General features: G+C 40.7%; 1 protein-coding gene and 1 long non-coding RNA gene across 4 annotated transcripts in view; one reads left to right on the top strand and one right to left on the bottom strand.

The window, feature by feature from the left end:
* LOC148151355 (uncharacterized) overlaps nucleotides 1–24,613 on the bottom strand; it is a 562,305-nt gene that overhangs the window by 53,449 nt on the left and 484,243 nt on the right. For 2 of the 3 annotated variants that reach the window (XR_015754634.1, XR_015754636.1), the window contains one exon: nucleotides 14,737–15,521. The exons of the other annotated variant lie outside the window; for it this stretch is intronic. This is a non-coding gene — a long non-coding RNA (uncharacterized LOC148151355). Of the gene's footprint in view, nucleotides 1–14,736; nucleotides 15,522–24,613 lie in introns of those variants that run through there. 3 annotated transcript variants of the gene reach the window in all.
* acoxl (acyl-CoA oxidase like) overlaps nucleotides 1–24,613 on the top strand; it is a 397,595-nt gene that overhangs the window by 370,924 nt on the left and 2,058 nt on the right. The gene's annotated exons all lie outside the window — the stretch shown is intronic.

Genomic DNA, 24,613 nt, shown 5'->3' with positions numbered 1-24,613 from the left:
GGACAGCCAGCACGGATTTGTGAGGGGTAGGTCTTGCCTTACAAGTCTTATTGAATTCTTTGAGGAGGTGACCAAGCATGTGGATGAGAATAGAGCAGTGGATGTAGTGTACATGGATTTTAGTAAGGCATTTGATAAGGTTCCCCATGGTAGGCTTATGTGGAAAGTCAGGGGGCATGGGATAGTGGGAAATTTGGCCAGTTGGATAGAGAACTGGATAACCGGTCGAAGTCAGGGAGTGGTGGTAGATGGTAAATATTCAGCCTGGAGCCCAGTTACAAGTGGAATTCCGCAGGGATCAGTTTTGGGTCCTCTGCTGTTTGTAATTTTTATTGATGACTTGGAAGAGGGAGTCGAAGGGTGGGTCAGTAAATTTGCAGACGATATGAAGATTGGTGGAGTTGTGGATAGTGATAAGGGCTGTTGTCAGCTGCAAAGGACTTAGATATGATGCAGAGCTGGGCTGAGGAGTGGCAGATGGAGTTCAACCCTGTCAAGTGTGAGGTTGTCCATTTTGGAAGGACAAATAAGAATGCGGAATACAGGGTTAACGGTAGGGTTCTTAGTGAGGTGGAGGAACAGAGGGATCTTGGGGTCTATGGTCATAGGTCTTAGAAGGTTGCTACTCAGGTGGATAGAGCTTGTAAGAAGGCCTTTGGTGTATTAGCGTTCATTAGCAGAGGGATTGAATTCAAGAGTTGTGAGGTGATGTTGCAGCTGTATAGGACCTTGGTAAGGCCACATTTGGAGTACTGTGTGCAGTTCTGGTCGCCTCACTTTAGGAAAGATGTGGAAGCTTTGGAGAGGGTGCAGAGGAGATTTACCAGGATGTTGCCTGGAATGGAGAATAGGTCGTACGAGGATAGGTTGAGAGTGCTAGGCCTTTTCTCATTGGAACGGCGAAGGATGAGGGGTGACTTGATAGAGGTTTATAAGATGATCAGGGGAATAGATAGAGTAGACAGTCAGAGACTTTTTCCCCAGGTACAACAGAGTGTTACAAGGGGACATAAATTTAAGGTGAAGGGTGGAAGGTATAGGGGGGATGTCAGGGGTAGGTTCTTTACCCAGAGAGTGGTGGGGACATGGAATGCGCTGCCTGTGGGAGTGGCAGAGTCAGAATCATTGGTGACCTTTTAAGCGGCAATTGGATAGGTACATGGATGGGTGCTTAAGCTAGGACAAATGTTCGGCACAACATCGTGGGCCGAAGGGCCTGTTCTGTGCTGTATTGTTCTATGTTCTATTTATTTGCTTTTCAGCAGGGATCTGGCTATATACTCTGGGAGAACTCCTCCCTGTCGTGGACAGATTCTTTGCAATAAGTTGACAACTTTATTTCTTCAAAGAAAAAAGCACTAATTCTTCTTGAAAGAGACAACAGGGTTTTGAGGTACAGTGGTTGTTGAATCCAAAAGAACAGGAGGTTCAAAGTTTCAAATTTGTGTAAATAAACAATTTTTGTGCATGTTTTCTGCTTTGTGACTCCATTCTGATAGAAAAAGCCACTGTATAAAATTTGCCCATGTGTCTAGCTACTGCCTTCTTTGTCCCCTTTCTTCCCTGCTGTTTTGAGTTTCTGTTTTCAGTATAATGTAGAGTCTGCCCCACTCTTAGTCTTAGACATCCTTCAGTAATAGGCACTATGTACAAGTTACTTTCATAAAGGATCATAATGATTGGAATCACATACACGGTCTCCACCATCTCTTTTCCATTGCAATGATATAGCATGCCCCTTATTTTATTTTCTGTTATGTCCTAAGTCCCAATGTTTAATGGAAGACAGTCTGAGGATTCCCGACCTCAACCATGACAGAGAAACCAAAAGGATTCAGTTTTAAAACTAGTTTTTTGCCACTTATTTTTGTCACTACATACCACAATTTGTCCAACAGGTTTGTATCATCAAAGGGCTTGTCACAACTCCTCAGGAAAAATTTATCCTGCCCCTCTATGTCCCCAACTGCTGAGTCTCCTGCAGACCATTTTGGTTTATGTTTCATTTTCAGTGTTACCACTGCAACTCTGAACTTGCAACTCTTATAAAATGGGTCAGGTCGGGTTCCTTCATGGTTTAGACTTCACCCTGCTTCCTTGCACACCCACTATTTTCTAAGTGTTCGTATCCTCTGAATGTCTTGTAAGTACTTTCATTTTTATATTGCTTTACTAACTGAACTGATTAGCAATGAGAAGAAATTAATCATGTACTCTCCTTTGGCCAGTTAACAGGCTTTCTTCAGCTTCTGCATGGGCTTTCCCATTCTGCGGTTTAGTGCCTTGAAGACTGTCTGTTGGACTTCACTTTCAGTATTTTCTGCACCTCTGGGTGGATTGCTGGCCTGGCCTTTTTGCTTTGCTGTCACTGAGCTTCAGTTCAGGCTCTGATCGCCTGCCTCTGGTTGTGTGGGTCTCATTATCAATGTCACCATGTAGTAATGTGAGATCCACTGTCTTGTCAGTGAACAGACTCAGGCTTTATTGAGCATAAAATACAGAGGACAAATTCCTACAGACCCAGGCTTCAGTTCTCTGTAATCTGATGTTACAATGATAGAATTCCATTTACAAATGCTTAGCAACTACAGTTAAAGTCAAGGTTTGATCCCTTTGCTTTGCGATTACTTATGAGCAGACAAGCTTTATTTCATTACATAGGTGTATCACTTTTCATTTGTACTTTATTCTTGTCTTTACATTGTTTAAACCCCTTGAAACTGGTAAACATTTGTCCACTGGCCAATTTAACACCAGAGTTTAAAGGTTAGACGTCTTGCAGAATAAATATTTTGTGCTGCAAAACCTCATAACAGTACTTAGCAATATTTTGAGGGATGTAACCACCTCTGATCATTGTGGTTCATGGTCCTATGCAGCATAATCCTGCACACATATGTTTAGATTTCATGATTTCCACACTGAAACCCATGACATTTCTGAAACCTGACCTGCTAAACCTCAAATGGCACTGATCATTATGTGATAAGTTTTAAGGTTGCAACTTAAAGCTATCATAAATCAAATCTGTATTGAGCAGGATATAACCTTACATATATTCCAGACAGTCCGGGGCTGGGGGGTGTGTGTGTGTGCATGTGTGTTTGTCGATATGAGTGGGGTGAGGCAATAAGTGCTTTAGCAAGCCATCTCCTGTTATTTCACAGTCTGTATAAGCATTAGTGACTAATCTTTCACATAGAATCTGTCATCAAGAGATGAAGACAAATGGGCCTTGACTGTGGAATCACTCCTCCTTCAACCACTAATAATCCAGTGGTTAGCACTGCTGCCTCACAGCGCCAGAGACCCGGGTTCAATTCCCTCCTCAGGCGACTCTCTGTATGGAGTTTGCACATTCTCCCCGTGCCTGCGTGGGTTTCCTCCGGGTGCTTCGGTTTCCTCCCAAAAATGTGCAGGTTAGATGAATTGGCCTGGCTAAATTGCTCATGGTGTTAGGTGAAGGGGTAAATGTAGGGGAATGGGTCTGGGTGGGTTACGCTTCGGCGGGTCAGTGTGGACTTGTTGAGCTGAAGGGCCTGATTCCACTCTGTAAGGAAGTAATCTAAAAAAAAGTAAAGTAATCTAATAAAAGTATCTCAGAGGGAAGAACCCAACAATCATTGATTTGTTTCCTATTCTGGCCGTGCCTCTTGTTTTCAGGCTGTCAGAGGGGTTGCAGAACTGATCCTGTGCCAACTCTTCTCTTTCTCTGTTACTGTAGTGCCTGTATTTTGCTGGTTGTCAAGTATTTTTGAACATTCTGATTAGGTCATAAAAGGTGTAACATAAATGCAAGCTCTTTCACACTCTGGACTGGGTGAAGGAGAATTAGTGATTCCTGCTGGAGACATGTTGACTGCTTGAGCTTGTCTTTTAGATGAGGTGTTGATGGCATAGGTCTACAGCATCACTCAAAAAGAGTTAGTGAGTTCACCCAGTGCACTGTCAACATTTACGTCACTATCAAAACTTCCCATTTTCACCCCCTCTCTGCCCAAATAAATGAATTATCCGGGGCGTTTAGCTTCTTATGATATATGGCATCTAACTGTCTGCAAATCGACTGCCACCTTTGTCTGGAAAACAGAACTAAATGCGAGTCGGAAGCGATTTATTGCCCACTATTGAGAGATCCAGGTCCATACAAATTTACTTCTTTGAATCAATTTTCTAAGATCACTAGATTTATGCTGTCCACATTTGTGTTTTGTAACTTGTCAGCAGACTTGCAGGAATGCTGTCCACAGATCTGGCACTGGGCTACAGAAGACAGTTCGAACAGCATTCAAGAAGGGGGAGCTCTTGAAAACTAAAATAGGCTGCTAACACACACTTTCTGGGCTGAGCCAGGGGTGGCACAGTGGCTCAGTGGTTAGCACTGCTGCCTCACAGCACCAGAGACCCGGTTTCAATTCCCGCCTCAGGCAACTGTCTGTGTGGAATTTGCACATTCTCCCCGTGTCTGCGTGGGTTTCCTCTGGGTGCTTCGGTTTCCTCCCACAGTCCAAAGATGTGCAGGTTAGGTGAATTGGCCATGCTAAATTGCCTGTAGTGTTAGGTGAAGGGGTAAATGTAGGGGAATGGGTCTGGGTGGGTTGCTTTTCGGAGGGTCGGTGTGGACTTGTTGGGCCAAAGGGCCTGTTTCCACACTGTAAGTAATCTAATCTGATCTAAATCTAATAAAAAGCCACTTGGACCTAAACACAGCGGGGTTTTCCAGGGCTGCAGAACTGCGACCCAACATAAGATCAAAGAAAATTTCCTAACTAGGCTCAGTCAGGGCTATTCAACCTGAGAGAACCCACATTCCAATGAAGGTATACAACCCTCAAGAGTTAAACCATCTGTTCTTTCTTGTACTAAACAAACTTGAAAATGGCTCAATTTATTATCCCAATTAACACAGTGACTGCATTATAATTAATGTGCCATGATGAAGATGCCCTTGAGATTTTTATTTTTCTTAAAAACTGTCTATCACTTAATTAACTACCAGCATCAAATAAATTGCGTGCTTCACGACTCAGCCAGCTCCTGTTGTCAGCACAAAGATTGTAATCTGTGAGTCACTGGAGACTCATTAACTTGGGACATTGCTTTTGCATGAATTCACTCTACAGTCTCCCTCGCCTGTATCCAGCCAGAGTGAAATCACGTTTACAGCCCATCTGCATGCTATATGAAGAAAAACTGCCATCCCACATCAATAAAACCAGCACTGTTTAGAAGTCAAGGTTTTAACAGCTGTTCGCAACTTGGTGTCACAAACCAATTATTTAACTAGTAATGCTTGCTGACTCATTAAGCAATGTATCTCTTTTTATAAAGCACTTGAAATAGAATCTCAGCGAGAGGATTGATGGATGCAGGTGGCTCTGCAAACTCCTGGATATTTTTTTCTCCCACGACTCCCCTCCATTTCTTTGGCCTCTGACCTAGTCTAAATTTGAATTCTATTTTACTGCTTAAGAGGTGAATAGGATCTTCTGGGCAATAAACTGGGTTAGCAATGAGCACTTAAATGTGTCAGCCACTTAATGCAATACTCAGTAACAATGCTGCCTGCTGATAACATGAAACCTGATGGTGACCAGCTGAATTATTCCTTATATAATAACGCTCACTAACAACATCAGAGGTTGTAAACCATCCCGAGACCATTAGACATAGGACTGGACGTAGGTAAAAACAATGACTGCAGATACTGGAAACCAGATTCTGGATCAGTGGTGCTGGAAGAGCACAGCAGTTCAGGCAGCATCCAAGGCTGTTACTGATTCCTGATGAAAGGCTTTTGCCCGAAACGTCGATTTCGCTGCCCATAGGAGTAGATGTAGACCATTCAAGCCCATTGGGTGTGCTCTGCCATTCAATGAGATCTTGGCTGATAGAATTATAGAAATGTACAGAGCGGAAACAGACCCTTCAGTCCAACTTGTCCATGCTGATCAGATATCGATTCCCATTTGCCAGCATTTGGCACGTATCCCTCCAAACCCTTCCTATTCATATACACATCTGAATGCCTTTTAACTGCTGTCATTGTACCTGCCTCCACCACCTCTTTTGGCAGCTCATTCATACAGACACCACCCTTTGCGTGAAAAAGATGTCCCTCAGGTCCCTTTCAAATCTTTTCCCTCTCACCCTAAACCTATGTCCTCCAGAGTCATAGAGATGTACAGCACGGAAACAGACCCTTCGGTCCAACTCATCCATTCCAACCAGATATCCCAACCCAAACTAGTCCCACCTGCCAGCACCCGGCCCCTATCCCTCCAAACCCTTCATATTCATATACTCATCCAAATGCCTTTTAAATGTTGCAATCGTACTAGCCCCCACCACTCCCTCTGGCAGCTCATTCTATACAAGTAGCACCTTCTGTGTGAAAACGTTACCCCTTAGGTCCCTTTTATATCTTTCCCCTCTCACCCTAAACCTATGCACTCTAGTTCTGGACTCCCCCAAACCAGGGAAAAGACTTTGTTTATTTATCCTATCCATGCCCCTCATGATTTTATAAACTTCTATAAATTCACCCCCTCAGCCACGATGCTCCAGGGATAACAGCCCCAACCTGTTTGGCCTCTCCGTATAGCTCAAATTCTCCAACCCTGGCAACGTCCTTGTAAATCTTTTCTGAACCCTTTCAGGTTTCACATCATCTTTCCGATAGGAAGGAGACCAAAATTGCATGCAATATTCCAACAGTGTCCTAACCAATGTCCTGTACAGCCGCAACATGACCTCCCAACTCCTGTACTCAATACTCTGACCAATAAAGGAAAGCATACCAAACACCTTCTTCACTATCCTATCTACCTGCGACTCCACTTTCAAGGAGCTATGAACCTGCACTCCAAGGTCTCTTTGTTCAGCAACACTCCCTAGGACCTTGCCATTAACAATATAAGTCCTGCTCTAATTTGCTTTCCCAAAATGCAATACCTCACATTTATCTAAATTAAACTCGATCTGCCACTTCTCAGCCCCTTGGCCCATCTGATCAAGATCCCGTTGTAATCTGAGGTAACTTTCTTCGCTGTCCACTACACCTCCAATTTTGGTGTCATCAACAAACTTACAGCTCTGCCCTCATCAATCCTCTTTGTTACCTCTTCAAAAAACTCAATCCAGTTTGTGAAACCTCGCATAAAGCCACGTTGACTATCCCTAATCAGTCCTTGCCTTTCCAAATACATGTACATCCTGTCCCTCAGGATTCCCTCCAACAACTTGCCCACCACCGATGTCAGGCTCACCAGTCTATAGTTCACTGGCTTGTCCTTACCACCTTTCTTAAACAGTGGCACCACGTTAGCCAACCTCCAGTCTTCAGGTACCTCACCTGTGACTATTGATGATACAAATATCTCAGTAATAGGCACAGCAATCACTTTCCTAGCCTCCCACAGAGTTCTAGGGTACATCTGATCACGTCCTGGGGATTTACCCACATTTATGCGTTTTAAGACATCCAGCACTTCCTCTTCTTTTTCAAGATGTCACCATCTATATCCCAACATTTGTATCTTCCATATCCTTTTCCACAGTAAATACTGATGAAAAATACTCGTTTAGTATCTCCCCCATCTCTTGCGGCTCAACACACAGGCCGCTTTGCTGATCTTTGTGCGGCCCTATTCTCTCCCTAGTTACCCGTTTGGTACCCTTTAGCTTTGGACTCCCCCACCCTCAGGAAAAGACCTTGGGCAATCACTCTATTTGTGGCCTCATATTTTTATAAACCTCTATAAGATCAGCCCTCAGCCTTGCAACACTACAGGGGAAAAAAGTCCCAGCCTATTTGGCCTCTCCTTATAGCTCAAACCCTCCAGAACTGGCAACATCCTTGTAGATTTTTTCTGCACTCTATCAAGTTTAACAACATCCTTTCTATAGAAGGGCGACCAGAATTATATGCAGTATTTCAAAAGTGGCTTCACTAATGTCTTGTACAGCCGCAACATGACCTTCAACATGACCTTCAAACATTGACCTTTATTGGTCAATGCATTGACCAATAAAGGCAAGCTTACCAAATGGCTTCTTCACTATTCTGTCTACCTGCAACTCCACTTTCAAGGAACTATGAACCTGCACCTCAAGGTCTCATTGTTTGGCAACATGCCCCAGGACCCTACCATTAATTGTAAAAGCCGTGCCCCAATTTGCCTTACCGAAATGCAATACCTCATATTTATCTAAATTAAACTCCATCTGCCATTCCTCAGCCCATTGGCTCATCTGATCAAGGTCCCATTGTGGTGTGAGATAACCTCCCTCACGTCTTCATTGATCTTGATAATCTAAGAAGTTCCTCCTCATCTCTGTCTTAAATGTGCAACCCCTTATTCTGAGATTGTGCCATCTTGTCCTATGCTTTGCCACAAGGAGAAACAACCTCTTCACATGCATCTTGTCAATTCTCTAAGAATCTTTTATGTTTCAATAAGGACACTTTTTATTCTTCCAAGTTCCAATTGGTACAGACGCATCTACTCAATCTCTTCTCGTAAATTATTTCCACCATACCCGGTCTCAGCCTGTTAAACCATCTCTGGATTGCCTCCATTAGCAGATTAACTTTCCTTAGATAAGGGGCCCAACACTGTTTACATTATTTCAGATTTATATTGTTTTAGCAAAGCCACCTTACTTTCATGCTCCATCGCCTTTGATTTAAAGTCGAACATTCTATTTGGCATCTCTCTTGACCATTGAACTTGGATGCTAGATTTTTGTGATCAATGCATGAGGACTCCCAAATCCTTTTGTGCTATTGTTTCCTGCAGTCTTTCCTGATTTTGGTCCTCTTATTTGAGGAAAGATATAGTGGCATCGGAGGCATTTCAGAGGAGGTTCACTAGATTTATCCCAGAGATGAGAGGTTTGTTGTATTGAACAGTTGGCACTTATCCCTCCAAACCCTTCCTATTCATTTATCCATCTGGATGCCTTTTAAATGCTGTCATTGTACCAGCATCCACCACCTCCTCTAGCAGCTCATTCCATACATGCACCACCCTTTGTATAAAAAACATGCCCCTCAGATCCCTCTCACCTTAAACGAGAGATTGACTAGTTTAGAGCTGAAAATGTGTTGCTGGAAAAGCGCAGCAGGTCAGGCAGCATCCAAGGAGCAGGAGAATCGACGTTTCGGGCATGACTTTCGGGCATGACCTGCTGCACTTTTCCAACAACACATTTTCAGCTCTGATCTCCAGCATCTGCAGTCCTCACTTTCTCGTAGAAGATTGAATAGTTTAGCCCTATACTCTCTGGAATTTAGAACAATGAGGGGATATGATAAAAGGTATGGATAAAATAGTCATGGAGCAGATGCTTCCTATTGTGGGGCATTCTAGGATGAGAGATAATTAACTTAGGATAAGGGGTAACAAATTTAAAACAGAGTTGAGGAGAAACTACTTCTCCCAAAGCATTGTGAATCCGTGGAATTCGCTACCCCAAAGTGGATGCTGGGATAGAGTAAATTTAAGGAGGAGTTAGATAGTTTTAATTGGTAATGTGTTGAAGGGATATGGAAAAAAAACAGGAAAATGGGAGTGAAGAGCTTATCAGCCATGATCGAATGGTGGAGCAGGCTCGATGGGCTGAAAGGCCTAATTTTGCCAAATTATCTTATGAACTGATGAACTATAAAACCATAAGACATAAACATAGGAGCATAAATTCAGCCGTTCGAGTCTGCTCTGCCATTCAATCATGGCTGTTAAGTTTCTCAACCCCATTCTCCCACTTTCTCCCCTTAACCCTTGATCCCCTTTACAGTCAAGAACCTATCTATCTCCATCTTAAATACATTCAATGACCTGGCCTCCACAGCCTTCTGTGGCAGTGAATTCCAGATTCATCACTCTCTGTCTGAAGAGGTTTCTCCTTATTTCTGTTATAAAAGGTCTTCCCTCCACACTAAGGCTGTGCCCTCAGCTTTTGGTCTCTCCTACCAATGGAAACATCTTCCCAACATCCACTCTGTCCAGGCCATTCATTATTCAGCTCTTTTCTTCCTGCCAAAGTGCATAACTTCACATTTTCCACATTCTGTTCCATCTGCCTAGTCTTCGTCCAGTCTCTGTATCCCTTTGCAGACTCTTTCTGTCATTCTCACTACATGCCTTTTCATCAATTTTAAGTCATCTGGAAACATGGTTACATACTGATCACCTAGGGCCCAACACAGGAGCATTATTAAACAATGTTTAAGTATTCTGCCATATGAAAGGATATTAGGGTAAGTAATCAAAAGCTTTGTCACAGGAAGTGGGAAAGAGAAGAGACTTAGGGTCTAAATATCTGAATGCTCAATTGCCAGTACAGAATGATGAAAATTGGGGGTCTGCAGGATACCAATATTGGAGGAGTACCACTAACAAAAATTAATTATGTGAAGTGGTCTGAAATATGTTGGCAAATCTTGTTCCTCGAGAGCGTTCCTTCGCTAGCCCAGAGTTCTTTTCTCTTTATTCTGTAATTTTAGCAAAGGAGTATGATTGTTGTGGTGTATCTGTTTCTGTATGTGTATTAGAATTAGCAAATGTGGGGAATTACACCCAGCCCCAGCGGAGAGCTAAAGTGTACTTGTTTAAAAACAAATTACATATTTCTCTCCATAAAATTGGCATTCCAGAGTCTCTCAAGGGCAATTAGCAAGGGGCAAGAAATGCTGGCCCAGCCAAGAACACCACATCCCACGAGTCAATAAATAAAAACTTGAGTGAGTGAAGAAATTGCACAGCAGGAGCTACTGCGCTTTTCCAGCAACACATTTTTAAGCTCTGATCTCCAGCATCTGCAGTCCTCACTTTCTCCTGAGTGAGGAAATTGCCTAGAATTTCCATTGGGATTCCGAACCCTGTCTATAATGTTAGTCCATGATCATCAGAACCCTGGAGAAATGACACAAATGCCTGTTCATAACCTTTCTCCAGAGATTGTTTTCAAGTTGTAGCCAAGATTTTGGGGAACTGCATCCCTTTTAAACCCTGGGAGATTGAGACGTGACCTTATAGGAGTTTATAAAATCATGAGTGGCATAGATAAGGTGAATAGCATAGGTCTTTTCCCTAAGGTGGGGCAGTTCAAAACTAAGGGGCACATTTTTAAGGTGAGAGGAGGAAAATTTAAAAAGGACATGGGGACAACCACTGAGACTGGTTATAGTATGGAATGAACTGCCAGAGGAAGTGGTGGATGCAGCTACAATTACAATGTTTAAAAGACATGTGCATAAACACATGAATGGGAAAGGTTTGGAGGGATATGGGCCAAACCCAGGCAGGTGGGACTAGCTTAGTTTGGGAACACAGTCAGTGTGGACTAGTTGTTTCCATGCTGTATGACTCCATGATTATATGACTCTGAAAAAGAATGTTTCCAGGATGTTAAGGGATAGTTTAACACTGTGAACTCTGTTTTGTAGAGTAGGATGGCCACTATTCATTATTTTGTTTGCTTTTAGGTCTCTAATGTCTCTTACAACATTTTGAGTCTTTGTGTAAATATATTACTGAATAGTCTTAGATAGTGAGTGCTGTAGGTTACCAAATAGTCCACGTTCAATGAGTTGCCATTTATATATTTTTTTGAAGATATAAATTTTAGAAGTAGCAAGTGGAACATGAAAAATAAGAAAAAGTCAAAAGATGTACGGTACGTAGTTCAGTCTGTCAGTTCTGAAATGTTGGAAGTGCTATTGCGTGAGTTCAGGGCCGGAATTATCATCTGCGCAGCAGGTTCCCATCCACGTTGCATCTTATGTTTGAAACACTTCCAAAAGGAATTAAAAACTTTGTTGGTGATGCTCCTCTGTAATAACACACAAACCCCAAACCTCTCCCCTTCCCATCATGACTGAATCAGGAGTACAAGAACTCTGGAAATGGAAAAGTATATCTTGTTTGGGAAAATGCACAGTGGAAAATAACAAAAACAGAAGTTGCTGGAAAAATTCAGCAGGTCTGGCAGCATCTGTGAAAAGAAATCAGAGTTAATGTTTCAGATCCAGTGACCCCTTCTCAGAACTGATGGTAACTAGGAAAATGTTGGTTTATATGCAGAAGATAGGGTGGGGGTAGGGGGTAGGGGCTAGGGAGTAAGGGCGAGGGAGTAAATGATAGGTGAGGATAGAGCCCAAAGAGAGAGAAGAACAATTGGATAGACAAAAGAGTTGATAATGATCTGGCTAGGAAGGTGAATAGCTGTTAATGGAGATTGTTGGTGGCTAACTTAGTTGGTGGCTTAATAGATTGTGTTGCTGTGGAGGTGCTGGTGTTGAACTGGGGTGGACAAAGTTAAAAATCACACAACACTAGGTTATAGTCCTGATCAAGGGCTTTAGCCCGAAATGTCAATTTTCCTACTTCTACGATGCTGCCTGACCTGCTGTGCTTTTCCAGCACCACTCTAATCTTGACTTTAATCTCCAGCATCTGCAGTACCCATCTCTGCCTACCAGGTTATAGTCCAACAAATTTATTTGGATGTACAAGCTTTTGGAACGCTGCTCCTTCATCAGGTAGCTAGTGTGACAGGATCATAGGGCAAGAAATTATAGTAAAAGATCAAAGTGTCATCGAAGTGATGTGATGTATTGAACAAACCTGGATTGCTGTTAAGTCTTTAATCACTTAGATGGGGATGCAGGTTTCGATTGATTAAAATATAAATCCCAGAACTTCTTTCAAGATGCAGACCTGAGATACCTTAAGATTTTATAAAAAAAAAGGTGACATTTCAGCTCAGAAAAGAGATAGTGTGTAATGGCAGACTGTGATAACAAGGCCTGGTGTGTGGGGTAGGGAGCTAGGACATTGGAGAGTTCAGGTCCTAAAATTATTGAACTTGATATTGAGTCTAGAGGTCTGCAGGGTCCCCACACGGAAAAGGAGGTGCTGTTCTTCCAGCTTGCACTGAGCTTCGCTGGAGCACTACAGCAGGCCTGAGACAGAGATGTTGGCCATGGAATAGGATGGTGTGTTAAAGTTGGAAGGAAACTGGAAGCTCAGGGTCTTTTCTGCAGGCAGAACATTCTGTGAAGTGGTCACCCAGTCAATGCTTTGTTTTCCCAATGTAGAAAATACCACATTGTGAGCAGCGAATGAATAGACTAGATTTTGGGAACTGCAGTTAAAGTGCTGCTTCAGCTGGAAGGGGAAAAATAAGTTGGGTGAGACAAGAGAAGAGCAAAAAATAAATATGATATTGGATGTGTAGCCAGTGACCATGGGGTGAATTTTAAAATTGCTTTCTACAGCCATGAAGCTGGTGCTTCAGACTGCTTGCTCCCACAGTAAATATACCATCTTCATGTTTCAAATACGGATACGTTACGGGAACTTCACACTCGGATAGTGAGCTGAAAATATGCCCCTGCTAATGTGAAGCCAAACCATATAGTCTTGTTACACATTCAAACTCTGCCCCCCAAGTTTCTGTCTTCCCTATTGGAAATGGGAACAGCTGTAACATAGAGTATACAGCACAGCAGCTCACCATTCACTCCTACTGGGTCTATGCCAATATCTTGATTCTCTCTCACCTTATTTTATCTCAGCAATTCATCAATATACATGAATGTGAATTTTCAAGAAAGAAATAACTTGCATTTTTATTGTATCTTCCACAATCTCAAGGTCTCCTAAAGTGCTTCATGATTAGTGTATGACTGTTTGATGTATTGTAGTTAGAAACTGTAGCTGCTAATTTGTGCACACTAAATTGCCGCTAATAGCAATGTCATAATGACTAAATATTAGTGATGTTATTGGATAGATAAATATTTGCCTCCATAATTGAATTAAGAAAAACAAAATTATTGCAAGTATTTAGTAACATATGATTAATTTGTTTCAGTATTTGATTCTGAAAAAGTGACGACGCACCCTTATTTTATTTTGTCTGCTTTCAGACCTGTTCCTTTTAGACATTGGCATGATATTGTTAAGTAAACATGATAGAAATAGCTTGCATTTATCCACAATTATAGAAAAAATCTGAAAGGAAGTAATTAGCTCTCAGCAGACCTATATGTGAACTCCATTTTCCTGCCTTTGATTGCTGTCCTTTGATACCCTTACCTAGCAGAATTCTGTCAATCCTGTCTCCAGTTGTTCCACAACCTTTTGGGGAAAGGGATTCCAGTTTTCTGTAGCATACTACTGTATCACATCCTGAGGATATTCCAATGCTCCAAGTTTTAAAATCGCTGGTGCTTTGAACAGTGAATAAACTTCTGCAAGCAATCTTTATATATAAAAGGTAAATGTTGTGTTGCTCTGTTATCAAGCTGCTGTTTGGGCACACTCTTCTGACGCTTGGGTCAACCGCAACTTCACTTGATGGGGTGAGACTTTAGGCATATTCTAGAGGGCTTGTCATCACCTGCATGGGGGGAGCTGTGGTCTTTTATCAGGGGATCCCACAGTCCTGCCTCTCTGCTTCCAAGATGTCCTACTGACACTATAAATCTGATCTGCTTTAACTCGCCTGAGCCATGCTTTCCAAGAAAGAATTCAGTGAAATCACATCATAAATCGCTGATTTCCTTTCACACTTCATTTGTTTTTTGTTCAGATTGTAAGGTATGTTGAGAAGATATTGTACGCCATTGCTTAGCAAGTGAAAGCAACACATTGTGTATGCAGAGCCTGCGAGGATGAAGAGGCTAGAGCAAAACAGGCAAAAGGTTGATTTGATTTGATTTATTATTGTCACTTGTACCGAGATACAGGGAAAAGTATCAATTTGCGTATTAACCAGACAAATCATACCTTATGTAAGTACATCAGGGTTATAGAACAGAATGCAGAATATAGTGTTATATAGCTACAGGGAAGGTACAGAGAAAGACCAACTCTAACACATTCATAAGTCTGATAATAGCAGGGAAGAACATGTTCTTAAATCTGTTGATATGTATTTTCAAACTTTTGTATCTTCTGCCCGATGGAATGTGGTGGGACGGTCTATGTTGGCTGCTTTCCCAAGACAGCAGGAAGTGTAGATGGAGTCAATGGAAGGAAGGCTGGTTTTCATGGTGGACTGGGCTGCGTTCACAATTCTCTGCAATTTCTTACGGTCTTGGGCAGAGCATTTGCCATACCAAACTGTGATGCATCCGATATAACGCTTTCTATAAAAATTGGTAAATTTATTGTGGACATGCTGAATTTCCTGAGTCTTCAAAGAAGTAGAGATACTGGTGTGCTTTCTTAAGTGTAGCATTGATGTGTAAGGGTCACGATAAATTGGTGATACTTACTCCGAGGAACCTGTTGAACCACCTCCACCTCAGCACCATTGATACAGACAGGGGTGTGTCCTCTTCTCTCCTTCCTGAATCGATGACCAATTGTGGTGTCATCAACCAATTTATCAATGGAGTTTGAGCTGAATTTAGCCACACAATCTTGAGTGTGGCAACAGTGAGAGAAAGGAAAGTTGTAGAGGCTGAAGCAGTGGATAATGCCAAAATGCAAGAAGAACCAGATCTACAAATAGAAACCAAGACACTTTAAGGAAACGTTCATCTGTGATAATAATCAGAAATACCAGTCATGGAATATGATATTGGCAGTAAGTCTGAGGTATGTGGTCCAAAAAGATTGGAATAAAAAGTCACTTTCAATGTGTTATGTAAATGAGAAAGTGCAATTGCCTCCTTTAAGTGAGCTACCGGGAACGACAACAGATATTGCTTTCAACACTGTTATTCAAGATTGTGAACAAACATTTTGGAAATATGCATGTATGTTAATTTTGGTTTTGAGGAATTCGCAAACAATACTGTGGATCTCGAGAATGATTAATAGTTACCATACAGTAAAAATTGTAAATCAGGTTAGAGGTAAGTGAATCAGATGAAGGTTTTTGATTAGAATAATTTTCTGTGAACTTGGGTGTTTGTGTTTTGTATTTGTGGATCAAGATTGTTACAGTAATTAAAATAATTGTGTGAAAGGAGTTAAAGGAATGTTGAACAAAATCTGTTGGCCATTCAATTCATGTGCCTGAAGGTTGCCAGTCTCAGCTCATTGCATCATAAGCCTTTTTTTCACAAGTTATTTTAAATTTTCAATTGTTTATGTCCTGGACATAGGAAAGCTACTACATTACTACTGACCTTCAACCACTGATCTCCTACAGATAGCAGTGAAATCAATGTGAAAATTAGCATATTTCACAGCGTAGGCACATATGCAATACTAAAGGGAATAGACCATACAGCTCCTCATGTCTACTTCCCCCATTCAGTATGATCATAGCTGATTAGATTAGATTAGATTAGATTCCCTACAGTGTGGAAACAGGCCCTTCGGCCTAACTAGTCCACACCAAACCTCCGAAGAGCAACCCAACCAGACCTATTCCACTACTTTCATCCCTGACTAATGCGCCTAACACTACGGGCAAGTTAGAATGGCCAATTCATCTAACCTGCACATCTTTGGACTTTGGGAGGAAACCGGAGCACCTGGAGGAAACCCACGCAGACACGGGGAGAATGTGCAAACTCCACACGGACAGTTGCCCGAGCTGGGAATTGAATCTGGGTCTCTGGCACTGTGAAGCAGCAGTGCTAACCACTGAATCACCGTGCCGCCCATCATTGATGTAAACACCACTTCCCTGCCCTATCCTCATAAGCCTTCATACCATTCGAGTCTAAATATCTATTGATCTCAGTCGTGAATGTACTCAAAGTAAAATATCCACAGACAGTTGGAGTGCAAACATCAAATCTTAAGCACATTATTCCAGGTGTGATCTTGCTATTGCACTATTGCAGAAACATGTCCTTACAATCCATATTGTAGAAAAGGCTACTACACTATCAGCATTATAAATGCATGTCCCTTTAATGGTAAACCAACCTGGTTCCACAGTTGATTTAGAGCAAGTCATGCTCATTGGATAATGATAAAGAAGTGTGCAATAACATCTCTGAACCAGTTGTTTAGAAAATATGGTGAGGTGGTAGCCCAGGTTCAAATCCCACCTCATTTAGAGAAATGAAATAACATCTCTGATTAGAAAATGTCTGGTGCAGTGGAAGCGGGCTATCATCAGTGGTGCTGTTTAGACCCACCTTCTCAGAAGTATATAAGAACATCTCTGAACAGGTTGAGTAAAAATATAAGATTTGGGATATCCGTCTTCCACTTTATTTTAATTTAATCCCCTCCCTTATTCCCTCCCCCTTTGTTTTGTTTTTGTTGCAGTGCCCCTAGTGGGTACTGCTTATAATTGTCCCCTTAGTTAGTAACATGGCTGATTTGGTGGTGGTTTATGTATTTAAAAAAACTAGGTTATTATTAGTTGTTTATCAAATCAATACACCTGAACTCTTAGAGCTTTTGTGGCACAGTGGTAGTGACCCTACCTCTGAAGCAGAAAGCCAAGATTGAGATCCAATCTGCTCCAGAGATGTATCATAACATGTCTGAACAAGTTGAATGTAAAAATAGACCTGTTGATGGCTACCTTCTTCATGCTCTTTGGGGTTTGTTATTCCCAATTGCTTGCCTCTCTTCTGTAGCTACATTTGTGTCCAGGTGTCTTTGGAGAGGGACCATGTGGTATCCACCAGTCCACTTGAAGTTTTCAGAAAAAGAGAGGTGGCTACTGCAGGGGCTGGTGTGCATTATCTTCCACTCTTAACACTATTTTGAATTTGTTCCCTTATTTCCCCACTTTTTGGATTTTCTTGTTATTTTCGCACTGCTCCTGTGGGTAATGTTTGTAATTTATAAGTTGTTCATTGGATGTAAAATAAAAGACAAAAAGAATGAACCGGAATTTTCCCTCGTGGTGAGTTTAGTTCTGGACAGGGCAAAAGTCTGGAAGAGAAAGATGGAGACTGGTGTTCATTAAATTATAGATTTACAATTAAGCCCTTGTAAATATCTGAAAGCCTTTGGCTGTCAAACATAACATATGGCCATCAGCCTGCTAAGCACATACATGCCATTAGGCATTTTAATTGAATGTTCTCCAGTAAGTCCTCACTTAACATTGTAGCTTAGCTTCTGAAAAAGCAATGTTAACTGAACAATGTTAAGGAAATATGATTATCTCATTGCAAACAATGCAAAGTGAGGTTTTGCAAGCCAAAGAAAAATAAAACGTTAAACTTTGCACATTTATATTGCTAAATTACTATACTTGAATTGAAGTAACTTCCAAATAACATGAATTTAAGAAGTAAAATAAGTACAGTTTGCTGTTTCTACTTACCTCCCACTCACCACTCCTTCATGCCTCTGCTCTTCTCTGTCTCAGCCCTCTGACTTAGTGCTGCTGGTGCTCCCTGACTCTCTCTCTCTCTGCTCTCCAACCTTCCACTGGCCAGTACTCCTGCTTGCCAAACTTGATTTCCGTCAACTCTTCTGCTTATGAATTCTCCCACTTGCCAATTCTCCTGATCACTGACCCTCTTCTTGGCCACACCTCAATCTGACCTTTCCTCTTCTGAGCACACGCCATGAATGAGGCATCGGATGATAACGGTGAGAGTCAGATGGAGAGCAGCTTTGAGTTACAGGGATCAGCTGGCGAGGTGACGAATGGAAAGGTTGACCTGCAAGAGGGTCAGCCAAAACGAGGCAGACAGCAGAAGGGCCAGTGACTAGGAAGATCAGTCAGCAAGAGGGTTGGTCAGTGGGGTTGGAAAGTTGGTGGGAATGGAGAGATGAATGGTTCAGCAAATGGCAGAGGCCATTACAAAACAGTGCCTCGTAATGCATTCTCAGCATGAAACAACGTTGATGCAAATCTACAAAGCTAAACCACAAGTAACACTCCCATTAAAAACATGATATTAACTTGGACTACCTTAAAACAGGGTAATCTAATGCAAAAAAAACCCCCAAACAACTGCTGATGCTGGAAATCAGAAACAAAAACAGAAATTATTGGAAAAACTCAGTAGGTCTGGCAGCAACTGTGGAGAGAATGAAGAGTCACTGGACCTGAAATGCTAACTCTGTTTTCTGTCCATAATGCTGCCAGACCTGCTGAGTTTTTCCAACAATTTCTGATTTCCAGCATCAGCAGTTGTTTGGGGTTTTTTTTGCATTAGATTAACCTGTTTTAAGGCATTCTAAGTTAATGTCATCTTTTTAATGGGAGTGTTATTTGCAGTTTAGCTTTGTAGATTTGCATCAACGTTGCTTCATGTTGAGAATGCATTATGCAGCACTGCCATTTGCTGAACCATTTATCACTCCACCCCCACCTCTCCCCTACTGGCCAACCCTCTTGCTGGCTGGCCCTCCTAGTCACTGACCCTTGCGCTGTCTGCCTCCTTTTGGCTGACCCTCTTACAGGTCAACCTTTTCATTTGCCACTTCTGTGGACACAAAACAGAGTTAGCATTTCAGGTCCAGTGACTTTCCTTCATTCTGTCCACAGATGCTGCCAGATCTGCTAAAAATTTCCAGCAATTTCTGTTTTATAACCTAAAGCAAAGATTTACTGAATCTCCTTATTTGATTTGTATTTTATGTGCATGAACTCCCAAATCTCTATGAAGAACAACATTTAATAGTTTCCCACCTTTTAAAAATAATTCTGATTTTCTATTTCTCATGTGATACGCCATCTGCCACCTCTTGTCTACTCAATGTAATAATCCTTTAGCAGCTCTTATTTTTTCACTTAGCTTTTTATCATGAACAAACTCCTTTCATCTATTATAAATTGGAAACAGTTGAGACCCTAACACTGATTCTTGTGATACCCACTGTCAACCTGAAAATTATCCTTTTATTTCTACTTCATTCTGTCTTTAATCAATGTTCTGCCCATGATACTTACCATATTAGCCCCATGAGTGTTTATCTAAAAAAAAAGGCCATTTGAAATTTCAAATAAACCATATCCATGGTTTCTTCTTATCTGCCCTGTTTAGTTACGTTCTGAAAAAACTGTAGTTATTTGGTCAAACTTCATTTCCCTCTAAAAATCAGTGTTGATTCTGCCTTATATGATGATTTTCTAAGCTCCTGGCACTTCCTTGTTGATGGATTCCATCATTTTCCTAATGCTTGATGTCAGGCCAACCAACATGCAGCTTCTTATTTTTTTTGCCCTCCTGAATGATCAATACTTTCCTCGATAGCTATTGCAATCATCACCAGAGACTTCCTTTGTACTTGATCCATTCCACTGGCCAATTAAAGCTCTACACAAACAGCAGCCTGATAATTGTGGATTTAAATAAAGCTCCAAGCCCCTTTCCAGTATTGATATTTTAAACAAATTACCATGCACCTCCTTGTTTTATCGTGACACCGTGACGGAATGAGCAAACATCACAAGACAATAGAATTGTACTTGACCAATGTCCAATTTGTTGCCACCAACCTTTGCATTCACGTTTTTCTCAAGGTAATTTGCTACTTTGGATAAACCAATGCTGTTCCGTAAAATAATCTGTAAGTATCAGAAATTCTTATCAATGGTTGTACAGTGTACCAGCAGATTGAATCTCTGATAAAGTACAAATAGCAAATACTTTTCACATTTCTTTAAGTTATTGCAACTGGTTTTGATTTATTTTCTAAAAACAAGTTTTTCCAATTCTTTGAGGAAGGAGACTTGCCTCAGAAAAATCATGCCCTTTAGTTGGTGAGTACTTTTGTTGTAGTCTTTGTAGTATTATAGAATTTGTAATCGTTACAAGATAAGGATTGTACTAGTCACATGGCAAATCTATTCATAAAGATTCTCACTCAAAGACAACTCATAGAATCTTTGAAAAAGTTCACCAACTTGCTCAAAGTGATGAACACATTGAAGATGTCACAGCACAAGCTTTTAGTCTGTACTCTCTTAGATAAACTTTACATCAAACCTGAAGGCTTGCTGTTCAGGATCATGAAGTACAACATTCAACAATTAATAAAATAAATCTTCCATTTCCATATGTCTTTCTCATTTCATGCATTTTGATTATTTTCTGTTAACTGCACAATTGACGTGTTCTCAATAAAAATCTACAAAGCTGCCTCTGGAGCCCCGTTTCTGTAATTATTAATTTGCTAATTCTAACCCTATTAGTGTAAGTTTGTCTCCAGAGATGTCTAGTTGAGTGTACTGACCAAGCAGGCCTGTGTGTCTGAGGCCTCATTAGATAAAGACATTTCTCCCAAAGGACTGGAAGACAACAAAGCAGCATGCAGCATAGACATCTGTGTGTGAATTTTCTCACTGCACCTACAGTCCATCACAGTCACATTGTTATTGTTTTGCACAGTCTCTCATTCCACTTTTCAATATTAGCACCAGAAGTGACTTTTGAATGCATGGGAATTGCACAGACAAGAAAAGCGGATGAGTCAATGTGTCTCATAGAAAATATAGCAGCTAAAACAACTGAACCTTTGAAGCTGAGCAACTATGAGTTGAAAAAGCCCTCTGATCCGTAAGTGAGAAAAGCAATGACTAACTAACGGAAGAATGTATATTAAGCAAAGAAGGTTGTTGTAAAAGAACAGATCCATTCTACTGGTTTCTGACCTTACTCAGCCTTAGCTTTTTGGATGAGTCCTTTGAAGTTTACTGGAGACTGCATTTGCTTGCTTTTAATGGTGCATTTCAGTTCTCTATAGTGGTGTGCATCAATCTCCTAGAAACATAATCAAAGGACAGTGTTTGAGTTTGTGTGAGAGGTTGAGAGAAAGCAAATTTAGGGCATTGCCAATCAATATCATGGCCCCATGTACAAAGGGAAATTTGAGCTAAAAGCAAAAATTGTTGAAAATACAGACCAAGTTTATCATCACCCATAAGAGTAGAAGGGACAAGTTAATATTTCAGGAAGAACCACTTTTCAGAGGATTTCTTCCTACTGCTACATTTCATGAAATCATGAGAATGTGCTTTACAAACTAGGCTATGATTTTGCTATGCTTCCCACACACAGGAAACCTGAGCTCAAATGATTTTATTTTCAGATGATGGCAAACCTGTATTTTCTTATGTCAGAAAGTTGACAGATAAGAATTGTGATGTTTGGTTGGTGCTTGTTAAGTTGCAAATCACATAATGTTTAAAGGCTTAGTTTTGCAGTAACGTGATGATGGTTATGAATTATTGTATATTTGCTGTATGATATGGACAATTTACCCCTTTCAATGATCTGTAAGAGGTTCAAATCACTAACTGGAAGAAGGTAAATGATTCAAAGGTATGACAGGGTCTAATGTTGAATATGTCCTTGAGTAGCTTCAGAATGGCACAGAATCATAATCATAATCAGATCATCTGAATAGTTTTGAAATAAACCAGAATACGTCATGGAAATTGCAAATTGAGAAGGTCTTATGGTAGAATTGCATGAATTTCAGTAATAGCTGCACAAGACTGGATGTGTGTGCTGGGAAGTAACAACATATGAAGCAGACCATTATAACAATGTTGTCAGGTTTAATGCAATAGTTACAGCAGAATTATTGGTAGAAAAACCAATGTGTGTACAGTTTCCAAGTGTAGTAAATATCCACATTCTCCTATTTGCTGTCACAGAATATCTGTAACATGAAATGTAACAAAATGTAATTTCACAAGAAACCCTGTAGTATCTTTCCCATTAAATTGTTATAGCTAATGAGTATCAACTTGTTCCTCCTAAGCCATGAATGCTATCACAATCATGCTTGATTCTGCCCTTAGTTTCCATTGTCAGCTAGAACGTGTCACATATGCACCTTACCTAGTTAGAGCAGTATTCTCCAATCTAACATGAGTCAACTCTGCTGGTTCAAATTACTGGTTCCACCAGCAGCTATATTTTCCAGTTTAGTTCGATATTGATTTCTTCTCCATTCTAATGTCCTGACTTGCTGGGTAAGGTTGCAAGAGTGCAGGAAAGCTGCTGCAATCTAATGGAAATTCCCATTCTCCATGTGTGAGCTAAAACTGTGTTCATCAATAGAATTATCTGAACATTAGAAGTGGAGGGGGACAGAATCCATGACTATCCTTAAATGATGTGGAGGTGCTGGTGTTAAACTGTGGTGGACAAAGTCAGAAGTCACACGACAGCAGGTAATCGTCAAACAGGTTTATTTGAAATCACAGGCTTTCAAACTGCTGTTCCTTTGTCAGGTGACTTTGTCACTTCATCTGATGAAGGAGCAGCGCTCTGAAAGCTTATGAATTCAAATAAACCTGCTGGGCAATAAACTGGTGTCGTGTGACTTCTAACGTTATCGTTAAATACATTAGATGTCAGCTAGAAATGGAAATCTACCCAACTGTAATGTATGTTTGAGATGAACTAACTCAGCACAAACCCATGACATTTCCTGGCTAATTTGGCTCAGTAATGCATATAGTGGCATCTTTACTGTCCTACCACTGCAAGGATTCTAACAGCCAGTCCCACATCCTCCTGCTAAATATTAACTGTCATATACAGTTCATTAGAAAGTAACAACTTTGAAGTTCCCACTACAGTTAGTTTTAAGCACCACTGTATCCTTCTTAAACATTAGACAATTTGTCTTTAATTTGAATGTATTTTACAGCATCATTCCATAAATTACAGTATTCATTACCTGTTTATCCTGACATCTGTATCCAGCTTAGAATTGATAATGTTTATTATCTGTTTGCTGTATTGTAAGACATTTAAAATTGATTTTTTTTGGACGGCTAAGATGACCAAATTCTGGGATAGTGATTTGTGCTGAGGTAGAGCATTCTGGAAGCATTATCAGAATCAAGTTGCCAGCAGACACACACTTTGCAGCAGAAGTCACAGAATATTATCAGAAATGGGACCTTGGCTACATTTTCTCCGAGTTAGATATTGGCAGTTTATGCTGCCCTTCACTAATATGTCCTACTTGAAACTGTCTAACTTACCAATGAACCACAACTACACCAGGATAACAATAAAAGCCATTTATTAATTATTTAAGCTGATATAGGAATATGATAAATAATATAGCTAACAATTTTGTAAACGCTGCTCCTTCATCAGATAGCTATACCTGATGAAGGAGCAGAGTTCCAAAAGTTAGTGCTTCCAAATAGAACTGTTGGACTCTAGCCTGGTGTTGGTGATTTTTAACTTTGTCCACCCCAGTCCAACACCAGCTCCTCCACATCAAAAGTTCACTAAAGCATTCTTTAACAAAACAAAAAGGGAACAGGATTATTCAATTATTCAGGTAAACAGTTCCTGTCCTTCACACAGAACAAAATGAAGCACAAAATCATTGGATGACCTATTACAAGACAGATATGGATGAGGAATTCCATTTACTGTTCTTAACCCATTCAGACAGAGAAATTTTAATGACTGTAGCTTCCCCCCCCCCCCCCAAAAAAAAAAGATATGCGGCTTCATCCAAACAGAATTTAGCAGTATTTCTTAAATACTTCCCTATCCTACAATATTTAGAAATTTAATCTGCAACTAAAGTTGTGGCCTCTATTTTTCTCTCACAAGGTCTGGTCCAAGCATCCTTTTTCTCTCTGTGTTGCCCACTTAAAAGTGATGGATTCTGGTTTTTTTTGTCATGACTTTGATTTTTGTTCTTTTAAAGCTGTTGTTTTCTCAATTCCTAAC

This window comes from Chiloscyllium plagiosum, unplaced genomic scaffold (assembly GCF_037043375.1).
Source record: "Chiloscyllium plagiosum isolate Xiang-an unplaced genomic scaffold, Cpla_swu_hap1 HiC_scaffold_3, whole genome shotgun sequence".
Classification (NCBI taxonomy): domain Eukaryota; kingdom Metazoa; phylum Chordata; class Chondrichthyes; order Orectolobiformes; family Hemiscylliidae; genus Chiloscyllium; species Chiloscyllium plagiosum.
Note: the sequence above shows the minus strand (reverse complement) of the source record. Positions and strands in the feature narration are given on the sequence as shown.